A 13,272-nucleotide genomic window follows, 5' to 3' on the forward strand; every position below is an offset into this window, starting at 1 on the left:
CTGAAGTGACCCAGGCCAACATAGAAACAAAACCCATACTAGAAACAAAAGACACTAACTACACCTACACACACACCCAGGCTACATTAACTCCCTAAATAAGAAGCAATGACAAACATACAACACAAACAAAAAACTGGTAGTCATCTCCTACCTATCAAGGCACAAATACTGTAAGGAGAAATATACTACATACATAATTATACAGTGTCTAGTTTCAAGAACAAGTGCAAGGTTGTGATGAGTCAATATGGAAGCAAACACAGAAGCAAAGACAAACCGAAACAACTAGTTCATAAGCCAAAAAAACCACTCCAAAAATCTTACAGTGACATGAGAAGGGCGGGGTCTCACACATGGGGTGGCAGGTCCTTTAAGCGTCTTAACACCAGGAAGGCAGCAGGACCTGACTGCATTCCAGGACGTGCATACCTCAAAGTATGCACTGATCAACTCGCAGGAGTACAGACATTTTAAATAGCTCTCTCTCTCTCCGTCTCAGTTATGTGAGGCTGTGTGACCTGGGCCTGAACAGTGATTTGTGCAGCTGAATCCTTAATTTCCTGGCAGGTCGATGCCAGGTGGTTAGAATAGGCAGCATCACCTCATCCTCACTGATCTTTAATATTTGAGCTCCTCAAGGCTGCGTTCTGAGTCCTCTCTCCTTTACAGCTTGTACACATAGGTCTGATCTCCAACAACAACAAAACAGCCTACAGAGAGGAGGTCCTGTCAAACTGGTGCCAGGAAAACAACCTCTCCCTGAACATCAGCAAGACCAAGGAACCGATAGTGGACTTCATCATAGACGGTGCAACAGTAGAGAGAGTCAGCAGCTTCAAGTTCCTGGGTGTTTACATCACAGAGGAACTCACATGGTCAGAACACATGACAAGGGTGGTGAAGAAAGCACAACAGGCACAAGCACAACACTCACTTCTGGTCATGTTTCCTGCTCTCTAAAACAGGCAGCTATTACCCCTGTCCTTAAGAAACCCGGCCTTGACTGTTCAGATCTACATAACTACAGACCTATTTCCAATCTGCCTTTTCTATCCAAAGTTCTTGAGAGGGCTGTTGCCATACAGCTACAGGCTTTTCTGTCCACCAATAATCTTTTTGATACATTTCAGTCAGGTTTCCGCTCCCTTCACAGCACTGAGACAGCTCTCCTTAGTGTACTAAATAATCTGCTCCTTTCCTCTGACTCTGGCCGTACATCTGTTCTTCTGCTCCTTGATCTCACTGCTGCTTTCGACACTGTTAACCATAACATACTCCTCTCACGTCTTTCCAGTATTGGTCTCTCTGCCACTGTGCTATCCTGGTTTACATCTTATCTTACTGACAGGTCTCAGTATGTTAGTATTGGGAAGCACAAATCCATTTCTGCTCCAGTCACCCAGGGTGTGCCACAAGGTTCCGTTCTCGGTTCCCTGTTATTTATCATATACATACTACCTCTTGGCAATATCATCCGTTCTTTCAGTCTTAATTATCACTTTTACGCCGATGACACTCAGATCTACCTTGATTTCAAACCAACAGATCCCTTCCCTCTTTCCACACTGCTGTCCTGCATTCAGGAAATAACACACTGGCTTAGCTGCAATTTCCTCAAACTATACGCATCTAAAACAGAACTCATAGTTATCGGCACCAAGTCAGCCATCTCTGCCTTTCCTGAGTGCAGCCTAAATGTTGATGACACCTCCGTTAACCAGTCGCCTACTGTGCGTAATTTAGGTGTTCTGTTTGACTCCTGCCTCATGTTTGTACCACACATCAAATCAGTCTGTAAGTTTGCCTTTCTCCACCTCCGGAACATAGCTCGGCTTCGGCCCATACTTTCACCTACAGCTGCTGAAACCCTGGTTCATGCTTTCATCACTACTAGATTGGATTATTGTAACTCACTGCTCTATGGTCTAAATGCAAAAACGCTTAGCCCTCTTCAGTACATCCAAAATTCCGCAGCCAGAGTCCTTGTCTCAGCTAAAAAATTTGAACATATCACTCCAATCCTCCATAAACTTCACTGGCCCCCGGTTTCAGAACGCATCCGCTACAAAATTCTCTTAATGACTTTTAAAGCCCTCCATGGCCTCACACCTGCTTACCTCTCCAACCTGTTGCACCCTCACGTTCCATCACGTCAGCTCAGGTCCTCTAAGTCCGGTCTATTAACCATTCCAAGACACAGACTCTCCACTATGGGAGGCAGATCTTTCAGTGTTGCTGCCCCCACTCTCTGGAACTCTCTACCTTCCTCTCTTCGCTCCTCTGCCTCTCTTCCTATTTTCAAAGCTCAGCTAAAGACCTTCCTATTCACTCACTACTTCCACTCTCACTGATACTCCCAACTCTTCTCTCGTCTGTATGACCATGTTTATGTAAAGTGATCTTGGGTTTGTGAAAGGCGCTATAAAAAATAAACTTATTATTATTATTATTATTATTATTAACAGCATCTCTTCTTCCTCAGACATCTAAAGAAGTTTGGCATGAACCCCTGCATCCTCAGAGTATTTTATACATGCACGGTGGAAAGCATTTTGACTGGATGCATCACCGCCTGGTATGGGAACTACACCGCCGTGGAATGTAAAACTGCAGAGGGTGGTTTGGATAGCACATCACCAGGGTTTAACTGCCAAGTCTCCAGGAAATGTATACCAACCACTGCCTGAGGAGGACCACTAAACTCTTAAAGGTCTCCACCCATCCAAGTCATTGCCTGTTCACGAGGATGCCGAGTGGTAAGAGGTTTAGAAGCATTCAGTCAAGAACCAGCTTTTTCTCCCTGGCTCTCAGACTGCTGAACAGCACACAGTAGGACTTCTACTACATATTCAACTCCAAGTCAATATATTTAATATGTATGGAGCTAGGGTGTACATATGTTACATGGACATATTTATATAGTGTATTTTATTTTGTACTTTAGATTCTATTTTGTATTTATTTTATTCTGTAAAATAATGCGTGTTTGCACATTATGAGGGATTATGCACCCAAGATTTTCACTAAGCTTTCACACGTGATAATGTGATGTGATAATTAAAGTGATTTGATTCGATGGCAGTATTTCTAAGTCAAAATAAACTTACTATTTATTATGAAAAGCATTATGAAAGGCAGAACATTACTACCACCACTGTGCTTAGAAAAATGTTGTATTAAATAAAAAACCAGCCAGTCTAATGGAAAACCAGCCAATCATTCTGAAAAAGAGTTACATTTACATTTACATTTACGGCATTTAGCAGACGCTCTTATCCAGAGCGACTTACAAAAGTGCTATGTGTTTAGTCAGAATATGCATCTCTATCTACTATAAACAGGTTTAAGTTCAAACTACTCAAGCTCAAGCACTGCCATAAACAGTTGCCAGTGCTGATACCTAGAAAGAAGACAACAAAATATAAGATTAGACACAGAGCAATACCTAGCAAGACTGAAATACCTACAAGACTACATTAGCAAGTGTTCCCAGAGATAAAGTGCAATTACGATTTATACCAATGCTTCAGTAGATTAGTGCTTATAAGTGCTTTACAAAGAGATGGGTCTTCAGTCTGCGTTTGAAAACCGTGAGAGAGTTCGCTGTTTGGATAGCCAGTGGAAGTTCGTTCCACCATCTGGGAGCCTGGACAGAGAAGCATCTTGTCGCGTGTCTTCCATGAATCTTGAGGGATGGCGGGTCAAGCCAAGCCGTACTTGAAGCGCGAAGGGCTCGAGGTGCGGATCGACTCTTGACCATTGCCATAAGGTATGAAGGAGCTGGTCCATTTTTGGCTTTGTAGGCAAGCATCAGAATTTTAAACTGTATGCGAGCAGCCACGGGAAGCCAGTGAAGGGAGTGCAGCAGTGGAGTGACATGAGTGAACTTGGGTAGATTGAAGACAAGCCTTGCTGCTGCATTCTGGATCAGTTGCAAGGGCCTGATGGCCTGCAGAGGAAGACCAGCCAGGAGAGAGTTGCAGTAGTCGAGCCTTGAAATGACAAGAGACTGGACAAGCACCTGGGAGGCCTCTTGAGAGAGGAAGGGTCGGATAAGTCGGATGTTGGAGAGAAAGTATCTGCATGACCAAGTCAGGTTCGTAATATGGGCAGAGAATGACAACTGGTCACCCAGAGTCACCCCAAGGTTTCTTGCATCTTTAGATGGAACAATCAAAGAGTTCTCAAATGAGATGGCAAGATCCTGCTGAGGACCTGTAGCTCCAGGGATGAACAGCAGCTCAGTCTTGCTGGGATTGAGCTTTAGATGATGAGCTGCCATCCATGAAGAGATGTCACTCAGACATGCCGAGATACGGCTGCAAACCTGAGTATCAGATGGTGGGAAGAAAAGCATTAGTTGAGTGTCATCAGCATAGCAGTGGTACGAGAAACCATGAGAGGTAATTACATCACCAAGAGAACGGGTGTAGAGTGAAAAGAGGAGAGGACCTAGCACTGAGCCTTGAGGGACACCAGTAAGGAGCCTGCAAGGAGCAGATGTAGACCCTCTCCATGTTACCTGATAAGAACGTCTCTCTAGATAGGACTCAAACCACTTCCATGCAGAGCCCGCAATTCCCAGGTCAGCGAGGACAGATAGGAGGATCTTGTGGTTCACTGTGTCGAAAGCTGCAGAGAGGTCCAGAAGGATCAGAACCGATGACAATTTGGATGCTCTTGCAGTCTGGAGCTTCTCAGTCACCGCTATGAGGGCCGTTTCTGTTGAGTGTGCTGGTTTGAAGCCCGACTGGTTGGGGTCCTGGAGCAGGTTCTGAGTGAGAAAGAGAGACAGTTGGTTGTATACAGCACGCTCAAGAATTTTTGATAGGTAAGAAAGGAGTGATACCGGTCAGTAGTTGCAGACATCTGAGCTGTCCAGGGTGGGCTTCTTCAGAATTGGGACCACTCTGGCGGTCTTGAATGCAGCTGGGACCTGGCCTGATGACAAGGAGCTGTTCATGATGAACGTGATGTAGGGTAACAGATCCATGGAGACTGTCTGGAAGAGTGTGGATGGAATGGGATCCAGTGGGCAGGTTGTTGGGTTGCTGGATTTAAGTAGCTGTAGGACCTCATCTGTGGAAAGAGGAGAAAAACATGTTAAGGAATTAATGGCAAGAGGATGAGTATTGGTGAAGGAAGTAGAGAAAGAGGAAAATGACTGACGGATTTTGTTAACCTTCTCCTCAAAGAAGGAGACAAAATCCTCCGGGGTAAGTGAAGAGGGTGGTGGGGGAGAGGGGGGGTTGAGAAGAGAGGAAAAGATCCTAAAGAGCTTGCGTGGATCCGACGCTGATTCTTCCAGTTTCTCCTTGTAGAAGGATGACTTGGCAGCAGTAACCTCTGTTGAGAACTTGTAGAGGAGAGCTTGATAGGAGTGTAGGTCAGAGTCAAGCTGGGACTTCCTCCACTTCCTCTCTGCCTTTCTTAGCTCTCTCCAGTTGCTGCGTAGGACTTCAGTCAGCCACGGGGCAGGTGGGGAGGATCTGGCTGGCCTGGAGGAAAGAGGACACAAAAGGTTAACTGCAGACGAGAGTGAAGAAAGCATTGTATCTGTGGCTGTATCCAAGGAAAGAGATAGAAAGGAATCAGGATGTGGAAGGGTAGTAAGGATAGTTGAAGCCAGAGATGAGTGAGAGATGGAGTGCAGGTTACGTTGAGAGAATGACGAGCCTAAAGGAGAGGCATTGACAGGGAGAGCAGTAAGGGAGAATGTGAAAGATAGAAAGTGATGATCTGAGCAGTGCATGGGGGTTACTGTCATATCCAGCGCTGGGGCCGGTCTGCTGAAGATCAGGTCTAGGATGTTGCCTGCTCTGTGCGTTGGAGGGGTCAGGTTGAGAGCAAGGTTGAAGGATGAGAGCAGCGGTTCGAGACATGATGACTGCAGCTTGTTCGATGGAAGATTGAAGTCACCGAGGAGAATCAATGGGGTTCCATCAATGGGGAAGAGACTCAGAAGAACATCCAACTCATCTAGGAAGTTAGCTAGAAGAGAAGGAGGGCGGTAAATGACAATTATATGAAGATTAGTGGGAAAAGATACAGTAACAGCATGATATTCAAAAGAATATATAGAGAGATGCGAGAATGAAAGTGGAGTGAAGTTCCACCTCCTAGACAAGAGCAAACCTGTGCCACCACCCCTGCCAGTCTGTCTCGGAGAGTGGGAGAAGTTAAAGGCAGAGGATAGGGCTGCTGGAGTCGCAGAGTTCTCAGGAGTGATCCACGTCTCAGTCAAAGCCAAGAAGTGCAGTGAATGATGAGATGCTAAGGCTGAGATGAAGTCAGCTTTCCAAACCGCAGATTGGCAAATCCAGAGTCCACCCATCACCCTGGTCTGAGAATGTGACGACCTTGAGGGATGGATGAGATTCCTTGCATTGCGCTTCTTGTGGTAACGATGGGAACGTCTGGCTCTGTGGGATGAAAGAGCAGGTATTGAAAAACACATGTTTAAAGTGCAGCAGAGAAGTAACTTGATGGTAAAGTAGTCGAGTGAGAGAAAGAAATACTGAAAGAAATACTTAGCCAAATTTTCAGGAGATTGCCTCTGTGTTGATGTATAATGGGACGAGGTAGAAGTAACCTGTCTAGTCGCTGTCTAGCGGACACCTCTCAATATATCTGCCTGGTGGCTAGTAAGGCCACTCCCAGCAGTTTCACACCTTGGGCTAACCTGAAACCACACCTGAAACTAGTAATAGCAATTAGCTCTAGAACCAGCAAAACAACCTGGTAACAAGCAGTCTAAGCCCAAAAGTAAATTGGAATATTCAAGCCTACCTTACCAGCAGAGAAGACAAATCTAATCAGGACACACTTGCACACTTCAAAAAGAGTACAAACCCTGGCACATACTGTACCTAGACAGCCCTGGACTTAGAGAACAAAACAAAACTGTATTTTCAGTGCCACTGTTTTAGACAGCAACTAGAATACTTTAAAGCTTAATTTTGGGGAGACAGTGGCACAACTGCATACTCATCCTTTAATAACCATTGCCACAATGTTCTGTGCATGTATTGTACCTTTACACTTTACTGTAAAATGTTTTGAATTCCTAAAAAAAACTTAGGTACTGTACTGCCAATCAGGGGCTGGGATACAAAGCAGTCCTTTCTGGTTGGTCGCTTCTCCGGCAAGCAACCAATCGTGTGATGTTTACAGTCTTGTGTAGGCGAGTAGAGTCTCAGGCAAGCGATGCTGGGGGGTATTCCAAGAAGCGGGTTAAGCGAGAAAACCGGGTAAGTTAACTCAGAATTCACGGAAACTCGAGGTTTTCTATTCCAGAAACCGAGCTTAGAGAGAACCAGTTACTAGCAACTTGTGCTCTGAAGCTAACCTGCTCGCTGGCAGGTTACAAGAAAACGTAAAAGTGGACAGGAATAATGATCTGTGATTGCCAACATAATAAAGTACAGTACATTTCTTAAATATGTACTATTTCATTTTTTTTTACCTTTAATAAAATTACTTTTTTCGTTAGGACGATACACTTCAGGTGTGCAGAATGGACAGTAATATTTACTGCAACATGTAGTGCACTGCACAACTGAAAGTGTCTGGCCTTTTTTCAAAACTGTGATATGCATCTATAGATGGATGGAAAAATCTAAGTTTTTCAGTGAACTGATTATTGAGGATCATGGCCGTTACATGCACGCACTACTGAATAACAATCTCCCTCGAAATGTCCATGCGGTACCAAACAGCACAACTAGGCCTGTGTTGAAAAAATCGATTTTCCGATTCAGAATCGATTCGCGTATGATGATCTGATAATCGATTTGTACGTCCAAAGATCGATTTTTTGTGAACTTCTACCCCCGCCTCGTCACTGAATTCACGCAGGCGTGCTCGGTCTAACTAACTGTAAAACAACATGGCGTTGGACAGTGACGGTAACGACGATAGTCAAATCGGCAATCTAAAAACAGGACAGTTTATCCAGTGTCAGTGACTATTTACAGTTAGTCCATGTCACTGACAGTTTACCCAGTGTTTTTACAGTTTTAAAAAGTTAAAAATGTTCTTGTAACATTGGGCGCAAGGCGATGGACGAGACAGAATCCTTTGCACTTTCCAAATCGTTACGTTTATTACGTTTACCGAAGCGCAGACAGCGCACATAAAACACGTTTACATAGAACATTACACCTGGCACAGTAGCCAAAAACCTAGGCGTCATACTCGACTCTGACCTATCATTTGATAAATACATAGATAATATTACTAGGATAGCTTTTCTACATCTCCGCAACATTGCCAAATTAAGAAATGCATTATCACAGGATGATGCAGAAAAATTGGTGCACGCCTTTGTTAGCTCTAGATTAGACTACTGTAACTCACTACTGTCAGGATGTTCAAATAGGAATCTAAATAAACTTCAAATGGTTCAAAATGCCACAGCCAGAGTTCTGACCAGAACTAGAAAATTCCAACATATTACACCAGTCCTATCAGCTCTGCATTGGCTCCCAGTTAAATTCCGCATTCATTTTAAAATTCTATTATTAACATATAAAGCACTGCACGGACTTGCTCCTGAATACCTCCAGGAACTTATTTCCTACTATGAACCCCCACGTCCACTAAGATCACAGGGTGCTGGTCTTTTATTAGTTCCACAAATTAATAAGGTAACAGCAGGGGGAAGAGCCTTTTCTTATAAGGCCCCTCAGCTTTGGAACAACCTTCCAAAATGCGTACGGGACTCTGACACAGTCACAATCTTTAAGTCTAGGTTGAAAACCCACCTATTTGGTTTAGCGTTTGATAATTAACATCCCCCCTTAGATAAAGGTACAGATCCAGGGGTTCATAGACGAAGGGTTTTATGGTAGACTGGGGCACTGGTGCTGTCGTCCTGTCACTGCTCGTGGTCACTCAAGTTTGTTGACAGGGCAGTGGATGGATGCCATTGTCTCAGAATGCCCCCAAGCCTATGTTACCTTCTGGTTCTGCCTTTTTAGCTAGGCTGTAATAGTTTAACTTAATGCCGGAGTTGCTGCCACACTCCAGAAATGTGTTTAATTTCACCTGTCCTGTATATGTCCCCATGCAGCGCTAATTTTCCCTGTTTTATTTTCTCCACATGGCTGCCCGCCTGCTCGAGGAAAAATGAGATGAGGAGAGACAAGCGATCCATCCAGTGCCAGCCACCTACTGCCTGACCGGATGAGCCTACACCATGATGGACATTATTACATCTTTTCCTTTTCTTTATCTTCTTTCTGTCTAAATTGTTGTTGTTGTCATGGTGACCGATGTCGGCCAGAGGAGGATGGGCCCCCCCCCCTGAGTCTTGGTTCCTCTCAAGGTTTCTTCCTCATGCAAAAAAAAAACTAGGGAGTTTTTCCTTGCCACTGTCGCCCTTGGCTTGCTCACTGGGGGCTAGGACTCGGCACTTGTAAAGCTGCTTTGAGACAACAACTGTTATAAAAAGCGCTATATAAATAAAATTTGATTGATTGATTGATTGTTCGTGCAAACAAAAACAGTCCGATTTAGTATAATCACCAAAGGAAACTAGTTACTAACATTAGCAAGATGAAAATTGGTTTATTATGAACTTTCACATTCGTGATTGTTCACAAATTAACGGCAAGTGAAGAATAACAATTTAGGACGGCAACAGTGTTTTGGAATGGCTGATCTGATACAACTCCTCCTGCGTAGTGCAATTACTTCAGACCAATGGAAACACCAGGGTGGGAGGAGTTGGATCTAGATCCAGCTCCACCCCCTGGACTTGTGCTTCTGCAACGACGGGTATCTCAGTTTATTCACCGAGCTCTTCGTCGGGAATGCTTTATAAAACCCCGAATAGACATAGGCCTACTATCATTTTCGGATAATTTTTTAATGAACGTTATCGTTTTTCGGCACAATCCATTACTTAAATCCATAACATTATTAAGCGTCACATTTCAAATATTACACATCGCGGATCAGCCCTCAATTCTCTCCAGATTTTTATACATCACTCTTTGTTTTTTGCTAGTGGAAGTTTTTTTTAGAGTTTAGGAGATGCGGAACCTGTCAGCAAAGCTACTGTATGTCGGTCTGTCCGAAAAGTATGTCTGGCATTAAAACGACTAGTGCCCAGTTTTGTGGTGTTTCCTGAGCATAAGCCAGTTATTATTCATCAAAGAGGAATTCCACAGCATTGTTGGTTTGTCTTTAATTCACACGGACAATTAAGCAAAGGAGAAGCAATATATAATGAACTTCATTGCATTTATATTTTAAGGATTTCCTAGAGTGATTAGCTGCATTGATGGAACCCACATATGCTACCTATTACAGCACCATTAGAACATGAAGGCGATTACATAAACAGAAAATCCATCCATCCAAAATCAATCCATGAATGTACAGGTACTAACCTTTATAACCCTTAATGAGTATTTTTTTAATTTATACTTTATTGGAATAATACAATATAAAAATTACAGCAACGAAAATGCTGTACATATTTTACATATTCCACTTTTTTTTCAAACAAAATAAGCACCCCCCCCCCCCACACACTCACCCACCCCGCACCCTGTTCCCATCTCGACTCACCACAACCAACCACTATATAACTTATTAAGCAATGTAGACGTTACAAACAAATCAATCAGAAAAAGAGCACAGCTTCAATTAGGTAGAACCTTTAAATTAGTAAAATATGAAATAAAAGGTTGCCACTTGTTAAAAATTTGGCTGTACAACCTCTTAAAGTAATTAAATTTTCTCCAATTAAAAAAAACTTGACATCCTTGAGCCACTGGGAGATGGAAGGGTATCTGTTAAGCTCACTGCAACAACAAGAGACCTCTGGCTAGTAGGGATGTGAAGGCCATAATGTCCTTTTGTGTAGCGTTGAGTGCACTTGAGGGGTCAGAAATACCAAATATAGCAGTTAGAGGACAAGGTTGAAGATTTACCCTAAGAACAGCAGAAATGATTGTAAAATATCCAGACCAGAAGCCTTTTTGGCCAGGACAAAGATAAAACATATGGCTAAGATGGCAAGGGGAGCCATGGCATTTATCACATTTGTCTTCCACATCCGGATATAATGCAGACAATCTAGCCTTAGAGAGATGTGCCCTATGTAAAATCTTAAACTGGATAAGTCCAAGACGAGCACAAGAGGTGGTAGATCTTATCCTCTCTATGGCCTGTTCCCAGGACTCCTCATGTAATTGAATTCTCAATTCCAGTTCCCAAGCGCACTTGAGCTTAGTGGTTGAGAAATTACCAAAAGCTGAGATGGTGTCATAAAGCTTTCAGATAATTCCTTTGTGATGAGGCACAAGTGAAAATATAGTTTCCCATCGCTGTTCAGGTGGTAAAGAAGGGAAATTAGAGAAACTTTTAGACACAAAATTGCGAACCTGAAAATAGCTAAATAAATGAGTATGAGGAAGGTCGTAACGAGATGACAAATTGGCAAAATTGTCCCCTTATCCGACCATACTGTGAATGTTGAGTCCGAAAGTGATAGAGGAAATAAATGGTTGTTATTTAAAGGTCCTGAGGAAGATACAGACATAAATTTGAAGTGTCACCTAAACTGATACCAGATCTTGAATGTGTTAAGGACAACTAGATTATCAGTATACAAAGAGTAAGTATAAAGCAAAGCAGCTAGAGAAGAACCCCTGCACGATGATAGCTCCAACTTGCACCACAAGTATTGAGGAGATTTTAACAAATAGCAAAGTTTGTTGATGTAAGCAGCCCAGTAATAAGTTAAGGAATTAGGTAATGCAAGTCCACCACTAAATCTGCATCTCTGCAATGAAGCTTTACTAACCATAGGCAACATCGTACCCCAGATGAAAGACTTTTTTTATCTAGTGTATCAAAAAAATGTTTGGAGAGAAAAAGAGGGATCAATTGAAATAAAAAGAGAAATTTTGGTCAGATGTTCATTTTGACTACATTTATCTTGCCAATCAATGAAAGAGGAAGGTTACTCCATCTTTGGAAATCATGTCATCCTCGACACAAGAGGAGTGAAATTAGCAGATATAAGGCCAGCCATTGAACGGGTCACATTAATGCCAAGGTATTTAAACCCTGATAGACTCAAACGAAAAGGTAAATCTGACTGTTGAAGATGACAAGCTGCAGTATTGATGGGAAAACATTCATTTTTGTCCAAGTTTAATTTATAACCTGAAAAAGTGCCAAAATTCTCCAGAATCCCTAAAACAGCAGGGATAGACTGTGTAGGGTCACAGATCATAACTTGATAGATAGCGGCTCAATAGCGATGGCAAAGAGCAAAGGCGATAACGGGCACCCCTGACGCGTTCCCCTTCTAAGAGGAAAATACTCGGAATAAACATCATTTGTGTGGACACTGGCCTTAGGAGACGAGTAAAGGAGGTGAATCCAAGAAAAAAATTTGTCACCAAATCCGAATTTGAATCGACATCCAAAGAAATCACGAGTTCAGGAAGCTCAGCCTGATGTCTTGAATAAATTATATTTAAAAGTGTGCGAGTATTAAAAAACAATTGCCGCCCTTTTATAAACCAGTTTTGTTCTTCTGAAATAATATAAGGGAGAACATTTTCTAAACGCGATGAAATAATTTTAGCCAACACCTTTACATCAGAGTTAAGCAAAGACAATGGTCTGTAAGAGCCACAAGAAGTAGGTTCTTTGTCTGTTTTGAGAAGAAGAGCAATAGTGGCTTGTGTCAAAGTTGGTGGCAATTAACCCACATCCAAGGATTCATTGAAAGCGGATAATAATAATGGAGCCAATTTGCCAAAAATTCAATCGGATACCTGTCTGGGCCTGGTGCTTTGTTGGATTGCATGGATTTAATTGCATTTAATACTTCTACAAGGGAAAGTGGGGAATCTAGTTGCCTGACAGTATCAGTGTCTACTACAGGATTTGAAAGATTTTGAAGAAATTTGTTTAAATTTGTCTTGTCTGTTTGAGATTCAGATTTATATAATGATGAGTAAAATGATTTTAAAATATCATTAATTGCTATGGGATCTGTAATAATAGTACCCTGAGAGTTTTTTATACTAGGTATCAATCGCGATGTGGCCTGAAGTTGTAATTGATGAGCTAGCAGACGACTTGCCTTATCACCATATTCGTAGTATGAGCCACGGCTATGTAGTAACAGACGCTCTGCCTCTCTAGTAGAAATGAGATCAAATTCTGCTAGCAAATCAAGACGCTGTTTAAATAATTTAGGAGATGGAAACAGTGCATGTTTTTGATCATCAAGATCAC

At 42.5% G+C, this 13,272-nt stretch overlaps 1 long non-coding RNA gene across 2 annotated transcripts; it reads right to left on the reverse strand.

Moving 5' to 3' along the window:
- Positions 1–4,538: 4,538 nt before the first annotated feature.
- On the reverse strand, positions 4,539–6,064 carry LOC143503765 (uncharacterized). Of its 2 annotated transcripts, none has more exons than XR_013127237.1 (3): positions 5,765–6,064; positions 5,348–5,501; positions 4,539–5,082 (listed from the first exon to the last, which is right to left on the reverse strand). It is a non-coding gene; the product is annotated as an uncharacterized LOC143503765 (long non-coding RNA). The 2 variants fall into 2 exon arrangements; XR_013127236.1 differs by having other exon boundaries at positions 5,186–5,501.
- Positions 6,065–13,272: the final 7,208 nt, after the last annotated feature.

Source organism: Brachyhypopomus gauderio, chromosome 2 (genome assembly GCF_052324685.1).
Source record: "Brachyhypopomus gauderio isolate BG-103 chromosome 2, BGAUD_0.2, whole genome shotgun sequence".
Classification (NCBI taxonomy): Eukaryota; Metazoa; Chordata; class Actinopteri; order Gymnotiformes; family Hypopomidae; genus Brachyhypopomus; species Brachyhypopomus gauderio.